Raw genomic sequence first — 22,453 nt, 5'->3', positions numbered from 1 at the left:
GCAGACAACAGGTACTTTCCTTCAACATCTCTTTCTATCCATAATTTCATGGATGAACAGAATTCAGAAAAATATTATAACTCAATTACATTTACAATTACAATTCACCAGCATTGTCCCCTATAACTTACTATTTGATGATTTTGCACTTTACTTGCTTACCAAAAAAAAAAAAAATAGTCCATCATAAAGCCCAGAACAACTCCATTTGTTCTGATTTTGAAGAATTCTAGTACTTAAAAAAAAATAAAGATATTTGATATTTCTTAGCAGGCTAGCCATAATAAGATAGAATTAGGATGTCTAGTATCTAAAAGATAAGAATTTCTAATATCTGAATACATTTTAAAAAGTAAAATTACCCTCTATTTTCCTTCTTAAGAAGCTATTGTATCCATAGAAGTTTGTTTACAAGTGGTATGTATGACAATGCAGTCTCCATATTTCATTGTGAAAATTTACATTAATTATACAAACTAAATCTGCTGGAAAGAATTCATGAAGAAAACATGTAGAGTTACATACTGTGACAGTTCCTCGGGTTCATATGTGTTGGTGACTATAAAACTGAATGATATTCAATTTTGTAATGCAATACCTTGGAAGAAAAAATGTTTATCAGGAATGTTTCAAAGTATAAAATTTTGAGATGTGAGATGTGAAATCAATCCTTGAAAGGTGAAACTGATGGAAAGATTTTTGGAGAAAACAACTGGATTAGATTGTAACAACAGATTCTTTGAATTTTGGTAGGTCATTCTGGGTTCGGTATCCTTTCCCATAATTCTGGGGGCACTAATATATAGCTGCAGAATACGGACAGCAAGCCCATAAATGAGCTGCCTCCTGAAATGAAACACAGGGCTATTCTTCCAAATTCTTCTTTCTGTGATTCCAAATATAAAATAAAAGAAAGGACAATGATTTGGCTGACATTTAAAAACAACTTTAAAACTCTCCAGTAATTTCTGCCACTTTTCTCCTCTTACTGAAATTGTTCAAATCTTTCCCTTTCTTTTTTAAAAAATCATTATTCCCTTCTTCAGTCTTCAGAATATTTGTTAAATATATTCCTAGTGAAAAAAATATTTAAAGAAAATTTATTTTAAAATTGGTCATTTAATCAATCATTTGGGAAAACAATCTTGTAAAACTAAAAGACTTACTAGCAATTCCACTCCATAATGTTGATAAGGCAAGGCTCTGATAGACTTTATGGTTATGATTAATTCTCCATTAATTTTTTTAACATAGAAAAAATTTAAAATAAAAAGAAAATAAAGGCTACTAGTCTAAGAAATAGCAAATTGAGCTTTCCTAAACCGTGTTTATAAAGTCTAAATTATAAGCTTTAAATCGAACCAAAATTTTTAATGCTTGATTTTATTTTATTTTATTTATTTATTTTCACATTACAACACTTTCAAATTTTTATTGAGTATGGTCTTATTACCTCTGTAATAATGCTTGATTTTAAATATTTATTTTCAATAATCTTTAAGTGATCATCAATATCATAAGCACTGCTGATTAATAAGAATTCAGACTTAAATTGTTTTCTCAGAGCCCATGATTTAGATTTAAAAACCAATTATATTTTAATCTTTCACAATAGAAACTTTAATCTCCTTTTTTGAATAATTACTAATATATTTAAATTAGTAGTTATCAATTGATAATTTTGTTCCTAAGAGTGTATTGGAAATGTCTGGAGACATTTCTGGTTATCATGATGTAGGTGTTACCAGCATATAGTAAACAGGAAACTTGGAGACTACTAAACATCCTACAAGCACATGACATTTACTCATTTATTTGATTCATATGCCAATAGTGCTGAGGTTGGAAAACCTTGATTTAAATAAATTATACAATTTCAACAGTTTAGTCATACATCACATTATTATATTTATATAAAAATGATCTATAAGGCTAGAATGGAGGGGCTAGGAATATAGCCTAGTGATAAGAACAGGTTCTTAGCATGTGAGATGCCCTGGGTTAAATCCCCAGCATGAATGTGTGTGTGCCCGTGCGCGTGCGCACGCACATACACACACACACATACACACACACACACACACACACAGACTAGAATTAAGCTGAAAAACTGCTGTAACATTATAGTACAATATGCTACTCAAGTGTTTGTGGTGATGCTGTTGTAAACAAACACACTGTTGCTGCCCACCATATTAAAGTATAGCACATAAAACACACCACATATACGACAGTGGTCCCGTAAGATTATAATAGAACTGAAAAATTCTCATTGCCTAGAGATGTAGCTGTCATGATGCCAACATAACACATTTTTCAAGCCTCCATAAACAGACCTGTCAGAAAAGTATAGCATGTTTGTCTATGAACAGTACTTAATACTTGATAATAGTAATAAATGACTGTTACTGGTTTATGCATTTACTATACTACACTTTTTATCATTACTTACAACAAAAACGTTTACTACAAAACAGTATTCAATATTATGCCACCAGCAGCCTCACATGTATCATCTATGTTGAATGCATCAAGAGATCACATCAAAGCAGAGGCACACACCTAAAGTTCCAGCTACTCAGAAGGCTGAAGCAAGAGGATTGCTTGACCCAGGAATTTGAGACCTGCCTGGGATACATAGCAAGACCCCATTGCAAAGCAAAACAAAACAAACAGGCAATGTTGAGTAATTGATTTATACCATCTAGAATTGTGTGAATACACTGTTTGCAGAACAGAATTGCTGCCTACTGATGCATTTCTCAGAATATGTCCTTGTCATTAAGCAATGCATGAATGTATTTAAGAAAAGTTCACTTTAATAAAACTTTGCCTAATATATAACAATTCTGAGTTTACTTTTTATTAGTGTATTAAAATTATACATAGTAGTGGAATTAGTTGTTACATGTTTGTACATGCACACAATAATATGATTTGTTAAAAGTTGTTCCAATTCTGAGTTTTAACAAATCACTTAAAAGCCTTTAATAAAGAGAAAACGAACACTGTAGATATGACATAAATAGATAAAAACAATAGTTACCACTCTCTGAGTGCCTGTTCTGATAGAATTTGTATTAGGTTGTATAGATAAAATATTTTTAATTCTTACAACTCCATGAGGTAAGTATTATAACTTGCATTTTACAGGAAAATAAATAATAGAGTTTTAAGTTTTATTTATCAATACAGATGAAAATAGACAAGGTAATATAAAATATGAACAACTGACCTCTAAAGACTGGCCTCTTTGGACTATAACACATTTTGCCTCAAAATACAATATCCATCTTTAGTAACTTACCAAAAAAAGGCACACAAGGTGGATTGATTGACTTCAGTTTTACTAGGTATTTTTAAAAGTGATCTTGACTTAATTCCACAGCTTCATCTAAAATTTTCCATTTTCTTTCCTGTAATGCCTTAAAAACATATAAAATGAGCATAATCTCCGTTTATAGTTCAATCAAATGTATGGATACAGAAATTTAGAAATTATAAAATTTTGCAAACATTTGATATTAAATATTTTAAAAAATTAAAATAAGAGAGGTTATCCTTTGGGCATTTGCCTAAAGTGATTTTTCCTCTTTTTATCTATAATATAAAATCTAAAACCTTAAATTTTTCTAAAACAAATTAGAAGATTAAGCAATCAAAAAATTTCATCCTCAGGACCTTGATAGTCATAATTTTGATTAGCCAGAGTTTCAAGTCTTAGATGTAGGAAGCGAGAATCATAATTGTTCAGCATTTAAGTACTTTTCCACTGAAAGGTCTTTTGGGGACAAGGGTGGAGTTTTGGTAAAGAGATGACTACAGGAGGGTAAGAAAGCATTAACAAATTTAGTTAATGAAATAAACATAGGAATTTCTTTTTAAATTTCATTGTTAGATTTTCTTACTAGATGTTAGTTTATAACTTGATAAGAGCAAACATTATACTTGAGAACCATTCAATATATTTCCTTTAAGTTATGAAGAAAGAGTGCACCATAGCTTTTATTCAAATCTATCCAAAAGTCCTAGCTAAAAGGGACAAGAAACAAAATAAATAACTAGGAATTGCAAAGAAAAGGAAAAAAAAAAAGAAAGAAAAACGTCACTATTTACAGAGATTATGACTATCCGCAAGGAAACTCCAAAACTCTATCTGCAAAGTGTTAATAAGAGAATTTACTAATGTTGCTGTGTCAAAAATCAACTAGATATGAAAATCTTTCATCAATAAGGAAAATAATTTGTTTAAAAAGTGTAACATAAATCTAACAAAAAAAGTATGAAGTCTCTATCAAGAAAACCATAAGACAGTATTAAATGGGTAAATAAATGGAGAGATATACCATGTTCCCAGTTGGGAAGACTCATGACTGTAAATTGACACTAATTGATTTTACAGATCTAATGCAACTTCTATTACAGTTCCAATTTTCAACTTGGCAATGGTGGCACATGCCTGTAATCCCAACAACACAGGAGGCTGAGACAGAAAGACTGCAAATTCAGCCTCAGCAATTTAGCAAGATCCTCAGCTACAAAGCAAGACCCGGTCTTAAAATAAAAAGGGCTACAAATGTGACTCAGTGGTAAAATGCCCCCTGGTTAAATCCTCAGTACCAATAATAATAATAAAATCCAATTTTTAAAAATGAAGCTTAAAATTATTCTAAAATTTATATATGAAAATAAAGGGCTAAGACCAAGTCAACCTTGAAAGATTGCTAAAAGATCTGCTATACTTTCTTTTAAAGAATTAGTATACAAGTAGGCTGGGGTTGTAGCCCAGTGGCAGAGCACTTGCCTAGCACATTTGAGGTACTGGGTTTGATCCTCAGCACCACATACATCTACAACTAAAAATAGAAAAAAATATAAAAAGACCAGAAACAGGACTACACATAAGGATACTAAATATATGACGCCTGATACTATAGGTCAATGGGGAAAAATGAATTAACAATAAATGAATGCAAACAACTGGGTAGCCTTATGGAAAAAAATGTAATAGTAGGGGTTGTGGCTCAGTGGTAGAGTACTTGCTTAGCATATGTGAGGCAGTGGGTTCAATTCTCAGCACTGCATACAAATAAATAAAATAAAGGTCCATTTACAACTAAAATTTTTATTTAAAAAAAATGAAATAATATTCCAACCTCACCCCATATTCAAAACTCATTTCCACCTAGAGTAAGGATTTAATGAGAAAGATAAAACATTAGGATAATGGGGGGGGGCAATTAAAGTGGAGAACAAAAGCATTAATAACAAAGAAAAAAATAAGTAAATTTGACTACATTAAGAATTCTTGTTCATCAAAACACACCACAAAAAAGATGAAAAGGGGAGCTTTTATCTGGGAAAAAAATAAATGATGATGTTTTAGAATCCAGAATATAAGAGCATTTGTATATAACAATTTAAAGTTAAAAATTTTCCACAAGAAGAACGAAGAACCAAATAGAGGTTCAAACTCATTAAAAATCAGGAAAATATAAAACAAAAGCACAATAATGGAAAAGATAAAGGCCTGAAAATATCAAGTATTGATGAGAATATAAAATAACTGGATTTCATACATTTCTGATGGGAGTGTGAATTGGTACAATTACTTGAGAGAACAACTTGGCATTATCTAGTAAAGTTGAAGACATCTATATCCTAAATTCTACTTTTAGAGTAATATATTTGGGTATATCAGGATATATATAAAGAATGTTAACAGCTATATTGTTCATAACAATTCCAAATGATTATTAACTAATTAAAAATGATTAAATTTTGGTAAACTGATTTCTATAATTATGATATAGTTATGAAAAAGAATGAACTATAGCTATAAACAACATGGATCAATCTTAGGAATACAGTGCTAAGAGTCATTGAAGAATTATAAAATTAAGAAACATGCAAAATAAAACAATATAGGTTAGATAAAAGCAAGAGAATTAAAAGCCTAAGATTCATTACAGTGAAAGAATGGAGGGGCTCTTAAACTGAATGCTAGGTACACAGATATTTTTATTCTTTATACCTTATATATAATTATAGAAATACTGTCAGGCTGGGGATGTGGCTCAAGCAGTAGAGTGCTCGCCTGGCATGCGTGCGGCCCGGGTTCGATCCTCAGCACCACATACCAACAAAAGATGTTGTGTCCACCGAGAACTAAAAAATAAAATGAATAAATATTAAAAATTCTCTCTCTCTCTCTCTCTCTCTCTCTCTCTCTCTCTCTCTCTCTCTCTCTCTCAAAAAAAAGTAAAAAAGAAATACTGTTGTCCAATAGTTTTTAAAATGAATGCTTAGCCTGTAAAATGAATAAAGTGCCTCAGAGTTTTTCAATATCTGAGTTGAAATAATTAATCTGAACAGATAGTTAATTTCTTTAATATATAAAATTCATAAGTAAATAAAATGCGAATACCCAAATAGAAAAATTCAAACATAAAAATATTTTTTCTTCTTCTCCCTCCAATCACAACCCACTAAAAGAATTAATGAAGAAAGACATATTTTTCCACACTATTCTTAATATTCATGCAACTCCACTTAGAGGTTTAGGGTTTGTTCTGTTTTGTTGTACTAATATGGAATCACACTATAGTCATTCAGAACTTCCTTATGATTTTTCCCCACAAATATCACATATATTCTTGCAAGATAATGTACAAAAATGACATCATTTTTTTCTATAGAACAATATTCCATGTTATAGGTATAAGATAATGTATTTAATCATTCTTCTGCTGATGGAAAGAAGAATATTTCTAGTTTTCTGCTACTAAAATAATGCTAAAATAACTATATCTTCATACATATAACTTTATACTGTGGTGCTTTTATTTCTTTAAGATTTTATTTATTTAATATTCTGGGTCTGAGAGTATGTGTACTTTAAATTTTAACATACATTGCTGGGTTGCTTTCCACAAAGGTTTTACAAATTTATATTCCCAAAGGCAATATTAATATAGTTGAGTTTTTACCTTGTTAGCTTTCACTTAGAAAAAGTCTTTCATAGTAAAAACACAGGAAGACCCCATAAATTTGGATTGATTTATAAGTCTATATATCAAGGCAGTATAAAAATGTTTAAATTAAAAAGCAGTCAAAATAAAGAGACACTGAAAAGATATAGTTTGACTGTCTTCATATCTTTAATATATTAAAAAGTCCATAAGTAAAAATGCAAACATCCAAAAAAATGAAAGAAGACATGAATTAAATAAATCATAAAAAAATAAAAGTGACCAATAAATACATTTTAAAATATCCAATATCACTAGTAGCCAATAAATGCATTTGAAAATAGCTAACATCTCACCACTTTTTAAAAACACAAGTTTAAAATGAGAATTTTTATTTTTGGCTGATAAAGTCTTTAAAGTTTTCAATACAGTAATACCCAGAATCATTTATCATATTTTTTGCTAGAAAACACTTGGCAAAAGTACCATCTTTAGAAACTTCTAAGGAAATAATCATATTCTTTTTTTTAAAGAAGAGAGAGAGAGAGAGAGAGAGAGAGAGAGAGAGAGAGAGAGAGAGAGAGAGTTTTAATATTATTTTTTTTTTTTTAGTTTTCGGTGGACACAACATCTTTTTTTTATTTTTATGTGGTGCTGAGGATCGAATCCAATGTCCTGCGCATGCCAGGCGATTGCGCTACCACTTGAGCCATATCCCCAGCCCCAGGAAATAATCATATTCTTAAAAATACATCTACATATGGGTGGTCTATGATAAATTATTTGTCACAACAATAAAATCCAAAATAACTTAATTGTTCCACAACAGAATGATGGAATAAATTATGGTTTATGTGTGAGACAGAAAACTATGTAGGCATTAACAATCTTGTTTTTGACAACAAACTAAAACAAAGTGTTAAAGAGAAAAATATGTAGGCTACAAAAATCTACTTATAATATAATCTCAATTTTGTTATTAAAAGACATAAAATCTTTCTATACACTAAACACATTATTTTATAATTTAAAAGATAAAATTTTAGAAAGGGTTCTTTCCATATTATTTTTTGACTATATCTAAAGGTGACACTTCTCAGAGGAAGATACACAATCTATCAACAAACATGAAAAAACGTTCAACATCTCTAATAATCAGAGAAATGCAAATTAAAACAACTCTAGTATTTCATTTCACTCTAGTCAGAAGAGTAGTTATCAAGAAAACATGCAAAAATTAGTGTTGGCAAGGATGTAGAGGAAAAGGCACATTCATACATTGCTGGTAGGACTGCAATTGGTACAGCCAATCTGGAAAACAGTATGGAGATTCCTCAGAAAACTTAGAACGGAATCACCATTTTGACACAGCTATCCCACTCCTCGGTCTATTCCCAAAGGACTTAAAAACAGCATAGTATTGGGACAAAGCCACATCAATGTTTATAGCACCACAATTCACAACAGCTAAACTGTAGAACCAAACTAGATGCCCTTCAATAGATGAATGGATCAAGAAACTGTGGTATATATACACAATGGAATATTACTCAGCAGTAAAAGAGAATAAAATTATGGCATTTGCAGGTAAATGCATGGAGTTAGAGAATACCATGCTAATCGAAGTAAGCCAATCCCCAAAACCAAAGGTCGATTGTTTACTTTGATAAGTGGACACTAATCCATAATGGGGACAGGGGGATGGGTTGAGTGGAGGAAGTTTGGATTGGCCAAAGGGGAAGGGGCATGGGAATAGAAAAGATGGTAGAATGAGATGATCATCATTACCCTAGGTATATGTATGATTGCACGAATGGTGTGATCCTACTCTGTGTACAACCAGAAATGAAAAATTGTGCTACATTTGTGTACAATGAATCAAAGAACATTCTGCTGTCATGTATAATTGATTAGAACAAATAAATTTTTTTAAAAAGTTATTTGTGTGATTATATTTAATATCATTTGTCATTTATGGGAGACTATCAAAGTGCCATTGAAGAAATTCATGTGAAACTTTATTATATTTAGGTTAAGCACATTAAAAAGAGGTACAGGTCCTATATTCTTTGACAAATCCTAAACTTACTAGTATATATTGATATATTTTTAAAAATACCTTTAAATTTCTATATTTAAGTGGAAAATATGGATTCATTCAAAGATAAATTCAAGCCAGGAGTGGTTGTAATCCTAGGTACTTGGGAGGGTGAGGCAGGAGAATCAGAAGTTTGAGGCGAGCCTCAGCAACTTAATGAGGTTGTAAGCAACTTAATGAGACCCTGTCTCAAAATAAAAAATAAAAAGGGCTGGGGGTGTTGTTCAGTAGTTGAGTGCCCCTAAGTTCAATCCCTGGTACCAAAAAGACAGGCAGTAGGAGCAATCTCTTTGATATTCATTTTATCTTTCCCCAAAAGGATGAAATATTTAAGCCTAAAACTTACCTCAAAGGTATGGTCTAGTCTGTACACTGACACTGAATTTACTGCACTGACTATCTCCAGTACACCACTGAAATTATTCAAGTCTTGAAAAACTTGCAGAATTTCTATAATTCTACTTAGTACTGCCACCCGTTCTTCAAAATTTTCTGCTTCCACAATGCATCTAATAACAACAACAAAAAATCCATGGCTTAGAAAAGTTTCTCCACCTAACTTAAGAAATAAGAAACTTCTTTAGAGCCAGAATTCAAGCTTAAATAGGACTTATTATGATGATGATTAAGAAGCAATAATAAAGAATAAACAAAACTTACTTTTAAAACCACAGGGTGAGGTTTCTGGTATGGCGAATCATTTTTAATAAATTTGGAGAATTTATCTCTTTATCTTCTTTGGTCCACACACTCCCTACAAGTTCAGAAGGCTGGACTTTCCTAGAAATAAATTTTAAAAAATCAGTACAACCTAATCTATCTATAAAGGATTAGTATCAAGATTATTTAAAGATCTGCTAAACTTAATTTAAAAACTGATAATGACAAACATGAAAAAATATTTTCTCTCAGGAAAAAAAAAACTGCAATAAAATTCCATTTTATTATTGCCAAAGCCACAAAACCTTAATAATATCAAATTGGTAAGAAATGATAAAATAATCTCCAACTCCAATATGCAAGTAAAAATTGATACAATCACTTTGTAAAACAATTCAGCAGGATCTTCCATTACTAAAGATATACATACTAGCTGACCCAACAATTCTATTGCTAAGTACATTCCTATGTAAACTCTTACAGAAAGTTACAAGTACTCATTCACAAGACTGTTCACTGAAGCACTATTTACAGAAGGTAAAATGCCAAACAATCTACCAGTTCACCAAAAAGAGACTGAATAAACTGTGGAATACTCATAGAATGGCTAAAATAAGTGAACTAGAACTATATTCATGGACTTTAACAGATATCAAAAAGAATATAAGTAAAAACATGATGCAGAATAAGTATGTTTAAAATGTACAAGCCAATACTATATATTATTTAGGAAAATGTGTGTGTGTATATAGAGAGAGACAAACAGAGTAAGCATCAAATTCTGGGTAGCTGTTATTTTTTTTTATTGTTGGTTGGTAGTTGTTATTTCTTGCGGGGAAAGGAGAGCAATGAATTAGGGAGAATTATAGAATTTCAATTTCATTTGTAATGTTTTTGTTATACATGAGCACTCATTACATGGCTGCTTATCATTAGGATAACTTCTCTAGATATTTATATTTCAAATGAGGGCTCCTGGATACAGAAAAGATTTTAATGGAATGATAGTGGCAGGGGCTTACTGTTGAATAGTTGTTACTATTGTAGTGCATTAGTCTTCCTACCATTCCTCTTGTGAAGGATTGCTCATCCTTAATCTAGGTCTATATAGCAACATGTTAGAAGACTTACCTACAGGACATACTGTGATTAAAACTGCTATGAGCTTCCCTCCAAACCCAGGAAAATAGATGAGATATTTTTAAGCTGTCATGATATGTAGCAAAATGTTTAAAAAATAGGTAAGAGGTATGCTCAAGGTTTTTGAAAATAGACCAAGAAATAACAATTACCTACCTGTAGAGATAAGATTCCAAAAGTGTTAGCTGACGAGCAATTTCTATTGGGTGAAGTGTCATAAGATCAAATGTTTCAAACTGCCCTGGTTTACTGATATGCCATTCAATTGGTGAAGGTGGACTTTCAAAGGTAATATTATGGATTATTCCATTTGCCTGAGCTTGCTTCTTCCTCTTGATGATCTTAGCAATTGACTCTACCCATTTCTTCATAGCTTTCCCTAGAAAAAACACATAATTAGAATGTCTTTTACTTGACAGACATAACTGTAGATCTTCATATAATTTTTAACGTTCACTCAACTTCAACAATTATCAACTCATGGCAAATTTTTGCTTCATCTAACCCAAATCATGCCATTTCTTCACTCTGTTGTTTGTTTTTTTGGTACTAAGAACTGAACCCATGGATGTTTTCTCACTGCACTACATCTCCAGACCTTTTTTGTTTTTCATTTTCAGACAGGGTCTTGCTAAGTTGTTGAGGATCTCACTAAATTGTTAAGGCTAGTCTTGAACTTGTGATTCTCCTGTCTCAGTCTCCTGAGTTGCTGGTATTATAGGCATACACCATTATACCCAGCTCTAGTTATTCTTTAAACAAATTCAAAAATCATATCATTTTGTCTATATTTAAGTCTTTTTAAAATAATCATTAGGTCATTATGACATATAAAAAATGAATCATTTTTTTCTTTTTTAAAATTTGTTTTTAGTTATACATAACAGAATATATTTTGACATACTAGATGGAATATAACTTCCCATTCTTGTGGTTGTACATGAGGTGGAGTTACACTGGTCATGTATTCATTCATATATGAACATAAGAAAGTTATGTCTGATTCATTCAACTTTGTTTCCTATTCCCATCTCCACTCCCTCTCCTTCATTCCCCTTTATCTAATCAAATGAACTTTTATTCTCCATCCCTGTTATTGTGTGTTGGCATCCACATATAAGAGAGAACATTTGGCCTTTGATTTTTTGGCTTATTTCACTTAGCATAATGATCTCCAGTTCCATCCATTTACTGGCAAATGCCATACTTTCATTCTTCTTTATGGCTGAGTAATACTCCATTGTGTATATACACCACATTTTCTTTATCTATTCATCTTTTGAAGGGCACCTAGGTCGGTTCCATAGCTTAGCTATTTTGAATTGAGCTGCTAAATTTCTTTGTCAAAAAGTGAGATCTTAAAATCTTCAAATACTTGGTTAATACTCAAATTTCTATCTCTTAAATATTTTTCTTATAGTTAATTTTTTTAAAAGGACATAAATAACATTTACTTAATTATATTTAGTCCATATGTCCTAAGTTTCCTTAGGACTACAGGTTCTCCCTTTATGTCTCATTTTTGCTTGCAATTTATTTGTTGAAGAAATGGAATTGCTTGTATTGTGGTGATTCTCAAGTCTGTCTTGCCAACTGTACCCCTGTGGTATCATCTGCCATGTTTCTCTATCCCCCCTATTTTCTGAAAACCAGAGACATAGAGATTGATGTTTTTGTTTGTTTTAGTATTGGGGACTGAACCCAGGAGCACTTAACCACTGAACTTCATCCCTGGCTCTTCTCTTTTTATATTTTATTTTGAGACAGGGTCTTCTTAAGTTACTTGGAGACTTGCCAAGTTACTGAGGCTGATTTTTGATCCTCCTGCCTCAACCTCCCAAGGTGCTGGAATTATAGGCTTGTGCCACTGTGCCCAGCAAGATCAATGTTTTTACATGAATACTTGCCAAGAATACTTTAATAGGATTCTTAACCAATATCTTATACTGTTAGATAAAACACAAATGTTCTTAATATAACATATGTTTGATGACACATATTATAGCCTGGAATTTTATCACATAGGCTATGTTTGAAACTTCAAGTTGGAAATTCCTATCTTTTAGACATAAAAATGTATTCCTCTGGGGGCTGGGGTTGTGGCTCAGAGGTAGCACGTGCAAGGGCCTTGGTTTGATCCTCAGCATCGCAGGTGCTGGATTTGATCTTAGCACCACATAAATGTAAAATAAAGATATATGTCCACCTAAAACTAAAAAAAACAATATTTTTAAAAAATGTATTCCTCTGGAATATGTTTCTAAGAGAGGAAATATTATTTTAAAAAGCTGATAATCATCTAAAATTAAAGTACCAGATTAAGGAGAATAAAAAAGCATAAAATTGCTGGGTGTGGTGATGCACACCTATAATCCCAGTGGCTGGGGAGGCTGAGGCAGGAGGATCATGATTTCAAAGTCAAGCCTCAGCAACTTAGCAAGACCCTAAGCAACTCAGTGAGACCCTGTTTCTAAATAAAATATAAACAAAGGGCTGGGAATTAGGCTCAGTAGTCAAGTGCCCTTCCCCTGAGTTTAATCCCCAGTACCAAAACAACAACAACAAAAAGCATAAAATTATATATATATTATTTATTTAATGGAAACAAATGGCAAACTTGAGGGGACATAAAATTAAATAGCTTTAATTTATTAAAAAGGACTTTTGACATTTTTAAAAGCAATATTCTCCTTAAAAACTTAAAAGGGGGGGGCTAGGATTGTGGCTCAGTGGTAGAGCGCTCGCCTAGCACGGGCGGGACCCAGGTTCAATCCTCAGCACCACATAGAAATAAAGGTGTTGTGTTGTGTTCATTTACACCTAAAAAATAAATTAAAAAAAAAAAAACTTAAAAGGGGGTTAAGAGTATAACTCGATGGTATAGCACTTGCCTAGCACGTGCAAGGGCCTTGGTTTGATCCTCAGCATCACAGACAAATAAAAATATGAGAAGACAAGGTTCTAAGACTTTATATGGTTCTAAATATATGTGAGCTTACTGGAGTTTATAAAGATCATTCCAAATGTTATTTCAGCTTTTTAAAAATGGAAAGCAATTTACATTCTTAGTCATACAATTTTGAAAATAAGCTCAAATGCAACATAAGAGCCAATCAAAACTTTAAATAATATACCTCTTACACTTGAAATGAAGGATTCCAGTCTTTTAAGCAATTCCACATCTCTTTCAAAGTCATAAAAATGGTGTTCAACCCAATGGTGAAATACATTTAAAATCCTGGTAAAATAAAAGAATCACATTTTAGTGAAATCTTCAATTATACATTTTTTACTTCTATACTTCTTCATTATACTTCTTTCATTTTTCTAATGCCATGGCGATAGTTTTATATGCAACAATCAATATAATACTTAGAGTCTCCATTTTTAATGAATACCTTAAGTGCTTCAATAAGAAGAAGAAAATCAATCTCCAAACTGTACATTATTTTTAAATTATACTTTAGCCAGGAGTGGTGGCTAACACCTGTAATCCCAGCTACTTGGGAGACCGAGGCAGGAGGATTGCAAGTTCAAAGCCAGACTGGGCAACTTAGTGAGACCCTATCTCAAAATAAAAAATAAAGGGCTGAGGATATAGCTCAGTGGCAAAGTGCCCCTGGGTTCAATCCCCAGTACTGCAAAAAAATAAAAATAAACATAAAAGTTATACTTTAAAATATGTATTTGTATAAAGATTATGGTTTCTGTGCTTAATCACCAATTAATGTTAAGGAAAAGTGTCTTTTATTTATTCATATATAGAAAATACATGCTCTATAATAGAAAAGCTATTTTAAGTTTTTAAACTGAAAAAGTATTTTAAGCTGTAAATTTTTAATGTATTTTTCATATAAAATGGAAAATTAACTAAGATTTATTGTATTTGGTTCTAAATTCAAGTGCTAGCCTAGTGTCATTGCACATGTCTATAATCCTAGTGACTTGGGAGACTACAGGAGGAAGACTGAACTTCAAGGCTAGACTAAGCAATTTAGCAAGGCCCTAAGCAACTGAGTGAGACCCTGTCTCAAAATAATTAATAAATAAATAAATAAATAAATAGGGCTGGGTATGTAGCTCATTGGTAAAGCACCCCTCTGTTCAATTCCCAGTACCCCCCCCAAATAAATAAATAAATAAATAAATTCAAATGCTATCATCAAATTTCCCTGTAACCTACAAATATGCCTATAACCTTATTTCATTTTAAAAGACAAAAATATTTTTGTCAAGAGAGTGATTTTGTTTTGCATATCACAAAAATGATTACTCCTGATCTTGCAAGTATTTAATTATCTATACAAATATAAAATGTTCTCTACCAGAGACATCCTAATAATATTACTTTTCTTCATTACTTCAACAAATGGCCATTTGCAGGTTAGATTTTTATTTCCCTACCACAGACAACTATATTTCTCTCAGACTATGCAAGTACATTTAATTACCAGTCTTCATCATGCTATTTATATTAAAACAACGTTAAGTCATTATGGTCTGGTAAGTTCAGGAGCTTAGAAAATATATCAAAAGATCATAAATTGTTAGCTTCTAATTTCCACTTATATCAGTTCAAACAGTTCTGCTTATATTTTCTTTCTAGTTTCTATAGTATTGATGTAATTTTAAAATTACGATCAGATAAAAGAAAAAAGTCTAATCAGACTTCATCAAACTTAAAAACTTCATCTCATCAAAGTATCATTAAGAAAACTAACAGGCAAACCACAATCTGGGAGAAAATATTTACAAAACCTTTTTCTGACAAAGGACTATATCCAGTCCTACTCGATATACTTATACAACTTAGTAATAAAAAGATAACTCAACAAATGATAGACATGAGTCAAACCTGTTCTTCAAAGATGAAGAATGACTAGCCAATAAGAGACAGTAAAATGTTCTCAACATCATTAGTCAATAGGGAAGAACAAATTAAAACCACAATGAGATACCACTATACACCCAACAGTATGGCTAAGGTATGAAGAATAACATCACTAAACAATGGTGAAGATATGCAGCAGTGGAATGCTCATATATTGCTGGTGAGAATGTTCAGAAGAAGTTTTGACAGTTTCTTTTTAAAAGAAAACACACATCTACATTATGTCCTAGGTATTCTACTCTGAGTTATTTACCCAAGTGGGAAAAAAAGAAATACACACACCCACCCACACCCACATTCACACTAAGACTTCTAAGATAAAGTTCATAGCAAATTTACTCATAATCAAAGACTGGAAAAAATGCCCAGGTATCCTTCAATGGGAAAAAATACATGAACTGTGGTGTATTCATATAAGGAAATAACTATCTTAGTAATAAAATTTAAAAAAACATTGATTCAAGCAACATGGATGAACCTCAAAAGCATGTTGAGTCAGGCATGAAAGTTATAGAATCCATACCTTTCTTTCCCATACTAGTCAGAGTCACACCCACAACAGGAATGAAGTAATTCAGACTTGGGGATGGCACCAAAAGATCTCAGAAATTATTATCTTCTAAATTAACAAGTGAATTACAACTCCTGAACAGAGAGCAAGGAATGTAGCCTTTGAACGCTTCTTTAAAAACCCTTGTTCCCCCTGATCAGCAGAATCAAAGCCTCTGGGACTGGAGTCCCCTGTGTTTCCTTTTGCTAGCAAAGCAATAAAACTTCTCTCTCCTTTTCCTCAAAACAAAAACAAAAAAGTGTAAAAATCAATTTATACAAAATTCTAAGACAAGTAAAAGAGTCAATAGCAGGATAAATCAGAATACTGCCTTTGGGCAGTAGCAACAAAAATTGACTAGAAGGAGCACAAGAGAACTTTCTGGGTTGTGGTCTATCATTCTGTATCTTCAAAGGAGTTTGAATTACAAAGACATTAAAATTTAACCAAAGTACACTTAAAATGTGTGTATTTCATGTTATGAACATTTTAGAACAAATGAATAATAAATACTGAAATGTTATTGATATATAAGTTGAAGCATTTAAGAAATAGTGTATTTTGAAACACATTCAAAAGATTAGGTGATTAATGAACTGAGTGAAAAATGAAAAATAAATATATGTGATAAAAGTAAGTAAAATAAAATGTTAACAGTTGATCTGGTGGGTTTATCATTGTTCACTATGAAATTCTCTCAATTTTTCTCTTTTTTAAAATGTCAGAATAAATTGCTAAATAAAATATATTAGCTTACATTTTACTAAAATTCCTTCAATGCTCACAGAAAAAGTTTAACAAACTGGCTTGAATTTCAAAGCCATCTTCAACTCTACCCCAATATAGTTAATCTCCTCTATTACAACTTACAATACAATGTCTTCATTCCTCTAAGTTCAATTTCCTTACCTATTTCCTCTGCACACCATTCTCAATCCTGTCTTTTAACCTTTGTTCATACTACTTCTAGGTACCCTCCATACCTTCAATCACCTTTCTGCATATCTAAATTCTACACATCCCTTCGGGACAATCTCAGATTTTACCTCTTCTAAGATGTCTTCCCTAACTACTGGAGTCTAATCTTAGCTATTCCTGAAGTTTTATAGGGGTATATTTTTGTGAGCCATTGAACTATTCAAAGTAGTATAATGTATAACTATTTCATGTATATTTTTACCCCAATAAAATCATAATATTATGGAACCATATCATGACAGTCTATTATTTTTGTATTCACCATAAGTCGACAAGTATACAACTGAGAACATGCTTAGATATAAACATTTAAAGAATTCACATGACTGAGATCTAAGATCTTATTTCCTGTCTGCCCTATAATAGGGACCTCATAAATGTATGCCTCATTTGAGTAGATTAGTGCAAATGCATTACAGTTACTTGAGAAAAATTATTCTTCTTTCTTGCTAATGTAATGGGTAAAAAATCTCATTTTCTTATACAAAGAATGACATGTTAAAAGTTTTGGCTAAAAGACATATAGCTAGGAACACCAATATTCCTCTAAAATTGAATTTATTTATGGTAATTATCCTGGAAAATAATAAATCCAGTTCAAAACTATAATTTATTAGTTAACAGTAATCAAGGAAACAATATTTAGAAAAAATATTTACATCATATATAGTTAATATGATAACTCAATATCCAATGATAAGGGGTAGATAATACTTTAGTTTTCATTTGGATTATAAGAAGGTTAAAGGAGCTTCCAATTTTTAATGCTTAGTGAAACAAAAACACAATGGCTCAAGAGGTCATATATGGTCCCATCCTGTCACTCCCTTTACATGACCCAAGTTCAAATTACTTAATCATACTAAGTTTTCCATTTCTTCATATAAAAAGTTAGAATAATCATTGTGTTGCACCATAAAAAAAATGTGTTTTGAGGATGAGATTAAAAAAAGATAAAGCACTTAGGGTAATATCTAGCACAGAAAGTACCTAACTGGCAACTCTATAATTAAATCTATTATAGAAATTACTGCAATGATTCCTTAGGTAACTTTACATAGGATAAAGAGTAGAAAAAGCAGTAGAACTTCCATAAATATTAAAAATTATAAAAAAACAAACAAGGACCAAGTACCATTACAAAGGGACATAAGGGAAATAAAGTGGAAAGCTGACAGTAAGCAAGCTTATATATGTAAGTTTTACTTATAATAACACACATTTATTTTGATCTGTAAATATATCACATGTCAGAGAGAGCTGATGTAAATAACATGGTATACTTATATAAATTTCTTCAGGATATTTATTTAAAATAGCTTCACAGTGAAAGAAATTTGGAAATTTAACTGTCATAAAATTAACAATAATATTTATATTTAATTAAGAGCTAAGAATTTTGTGTTAACTATATACTGAAAATGGCACATAAGAAATGTAATATTCAGGTCAAACCTAAGTTGTACTGATTGGACGTATTCCTTTCGGAATCTTTTAAGGTCTGCACTGATTGGCTGCTCACCTTTCTCTATTGCCAATTTGTCTGCTTCAGTAGGTTCTGGCTCTGGAATTTGAAATCTAAGAAGAAAACCAAAAGGACAGGAATTTGTTCATAAATAAATGAAAGATATTTTAAATACAACAACAAAAAAATTGACCAAAGAATCCCCTTTTCTATCATTTTGTAGAAAGTGCGATTACTGTTAAGCCTTCCCTGCAGTACTCCATACTACACAAGTACAAAAATTGCCTTCAGCTATATGATCCTAAGATTTTATATCAAATCTTTATAAAAAGTTTTTTATGATTAGCATTAATCAACCAACAAAGGGTTCATGGAAAAGATCCAAGAAAAGAATCCACAGGAATATAACTTCTTTAAAGATCATAAAGAGCTGGGAGATTTAGTGTATGCCTGTAATCTCAACTACTAGGGAGTTGAGGCAGGAGGACTGCAAGTTCAAAGTCAAACTCAACAATTCAGTGAGACTGTCTCAAATAAAATAAAAGAGACTGAGCATGTAGCTCAGTGGTAGAGCTCTAGCTAGCTTCTGCGAGTCCCTGTATTCAATCCCCAGTACCATAATGTGAAAGAAAGGACTTACCTAACCATCTATCCTTAATATTTATATCATAAAATGAAAGCGGACTAATCAATTTCCTTAAATACGTGAGTATGAAATTCAAAAAGGAAGCCCAAGATGAACTTTTAAATTAAGAACATAACCTAAGTGGGTAAGGTAAAAAATCAAAATTAAAAAACCAAAAACCTTGCCTAACCAGAGGAAATATAGCTATAATGTAAGTTAGGAAATATAGCTATAATGTAAGTCTAGCAAATATACTTTCCTTATTTTGGACACATAAATAGAACAATAGATTTTCAGAACATATTATACTAAGTCTTGTAAGTTTAATTTCATAGAACAAAATGGAAATAGGGGTCAAGACAAAATTTTAGTTAAGTTTATAAACGTAAAACAAAAATCATTTTGTAGTTCAGATTATATATGTACATATTCATATACATGTGTGTATATACATATACATATACATATTTGTGTATGTATATATGTATTTTAGTACATTTTGTTTTTTGAAATTGGATCTCATTATGTTGCACAGGCTGTCTGAAATGATCCTTCTGCCTCAGTCTCCCAAGTACCAGAATTATAGACCCATTCCATGACATCCAGCCAGGTTCTTCTTAAACTACAAAGCATTTAAAGTATCACTAAGTAAAAACATTCAGTTAAAAAAATTTTTTTCAATTCAAAAAATGTTTAAATATTAATAAAGGAATTGTTTTTTAGGCTTAATAATAATACATGATTTATTTAAAATAAAAATTTTTAACTTTCAGAGATACACATAGAAGTATTTACAGACGAAATATGTTTTCTGAGATCTACTTCAAAATAATCCTGGGGGTAGAATATTTAAATCTGTAGGGAAGCAGATAAAACATGTGTTGATAATTATTGAAGTTAGATAATGGATAAATGGGTTCATTATATTTTCTGTCTACTCTTGCACATGTTTGAAATTTTCCATAACAAATTTGTTTTAAAATCAAAAAGTGGAAAATTTCCTTAAATAACAGAACAAATTTTACTATAATGTTGTTTTTTTCCTCTCTAAATTGGGTCTTTAAGGGGCTGGGATTGTGGCTCAGCAGTAGAGCGCTCGCCTAGCACATGTGAGGTGCTAGGTTCCATCCTCAACACCACGTAAAAATAAATACATAAAATAAAGGTATTGTGTCCAACTACAACTAAAAAATATTTTCAAAAACTGTATTAAATTGGGTATTTAAGATTACCTCTTGGAATATTGCTAATAGCCGAAAAGAACTATGTTACAAACAGCAAACACTACTTAAAAAGTATGGTAATACATCTTATGTAATGCCAAATAAATTATGTCAACACCTACCTGAGTAGGTACCAGCTACTAGGCACTTTGCAAGGTACAGAACAGTTAATTTTTTTTATAAAATATTAATGCAAGTAAAATATACATGTTTTCTCACCATTCAATCAGTAAGCTTAGCAATTCCTGGTTTACAAAACGAACGATATGTAGTAAGAAAAGTATGAACAAAATTGGGATCTGAAAAAGTAGAGCATAAACATATTTCATGTTCAATTTTTCAGTTTAATTAATTCAAAATACCATATTTCCCTTCCTTTTTAGTTTGGTTCTTCCTGCCAACTGTGGTATTTTCTTGATAAATAAGGATTGTTTACAAATTTTTAAAATTTGCATTAATATGCAAATTTTATGAGCACTTATTTAATAACTAATCAAGTTAACAATATTTAATTAGCTATTTATCCCTTTTGATTCTGCAGTATTTTAATATTCTGGAGGCAATTCATTTTTTTTTTCCTGCGATCTTCTAAATAATTCTGGGAGTAGGTATTTAAATCTGTAATGAAACAGATGAAACATGAGTTGACAATTATTAAAGTTGGATGATGGATAAATGGGTTTATACATTATCTTTGAACACCATTTAAAAGCTTTTGGGAATTAGGCCCTAGGTAAGTACTCACAATGAGTTTCACATACCTGCATACATATGATATGTTAACCTTTCAATTAATTTCACCACAGTTCCTCATTTAATAATGGGGATTCCACTTCTACTTTGCAAGTTGTCTTCAAAAACAATGTTTTCCTCAGAGTCTTTTACCACAAAACGATACACATCTGGACTTGGTAATCTCAGTGGCTGATCATTTTCTTCTTTCAATAAAACAGAATCTAGCATTCTATCTAGAGTACTACGATAATGAAGAGAAATAATGGTTGCCATCCAATTATTTTTCTCTTCTGCAGAATTAGCAGCAAATATTATGCTGTCTTTGGATACTAATTCAAAAGCATGTCTGCACTCACAAGTATCTTCCTTATCACAGATTTGTACTTTCCTCATGATAAACTTCTCTTTTAATCTATATTCTGCACTACTATAACCTGGAAGCGGGGTCTGGCCATGATTAGGTTTACAGCTGATCATTAAGCCATCAAAGAGAAAAATATGTCGTTCATGTTTAGCACCAGTTCTTGTCAATGGTCCTTCCATTATAAATTCATTGCAGCACTGTCCAATATCTTTGCCTTCCCATCCATCTATGTTTTTCTGAATTTCTTTCGTTTTTTTGATGGCCAGGTGCTTGCTTCTTAATTGATGATTATAAAAAGGGCAAACAGGATCCCTAATAAAAAAATGAATATAAGATTATTCAATGATTACACAGTTCTAATTCCTAATTTCTTCAAGTGAGAACTATCTCAAATCAAGTGACAAAAATATTAAGTTGGAGTGAGGGTGTAATCCAGTGGTAAAGCACACGGTTATTAGAATACATGAAATTATAGGTTAAATCCCCAGACTTTCAAAAGAAAAAATTAAACATCCAAATACTAAATTTTATATACAACATTTACTTTTTTTCATTACTGTGAAAGTGAAGTACTACAGACTATATTTCAAAATTCCTAATGCCATAAGTACTAAAATTACAAAAGAATCCTAAATTCTTATACTGATTATACAATTTTTTTTAGATTTATTAAGTGTATCTTAACATATGATCTTCTTTCTTTTGTAAAAATTCAAGGTTGGGTTTGGCAGTCCCTGGCTGTTGCTTTTGCAT

The 22,453-nt window shown here is 31.4% G+C and overlaps 1 pseudogene; it reads right to left on the bottom strand.

Moving 5' to 3' along the window:
• Positions 1 to 948: 948 nt before the first annotated feature.
• LOC144372923 (son of sevenless homolog 2-like) lies at positions 949 to 22,453 on the bottom strand (annotated as a pseudogene).

This window comes from Ictidomys tridecemlineatus, unplaced genomic scaffold (assembly GCF_052094955.1).
Source record: "Ictidomys tridecemlineatus isolate mIctTri1 unplaced genomic scaffold, mIctTri1.hap1 Scaffold_190, whole genome shotgun sequence".
NCBI classification, from domain to species: domain Eukaryota; kingdom Metazoa; phylum Chordata; class Mammalia; order Rodentia; family Sciuridae; genus Ictidomys; species Ictidomys tridecemlineatus.
The sequence above is the reverse complement of the archived record's forward strand: the minus strand, read 5'-3'. Positions and strand labels throughout refer to the sequence as shown.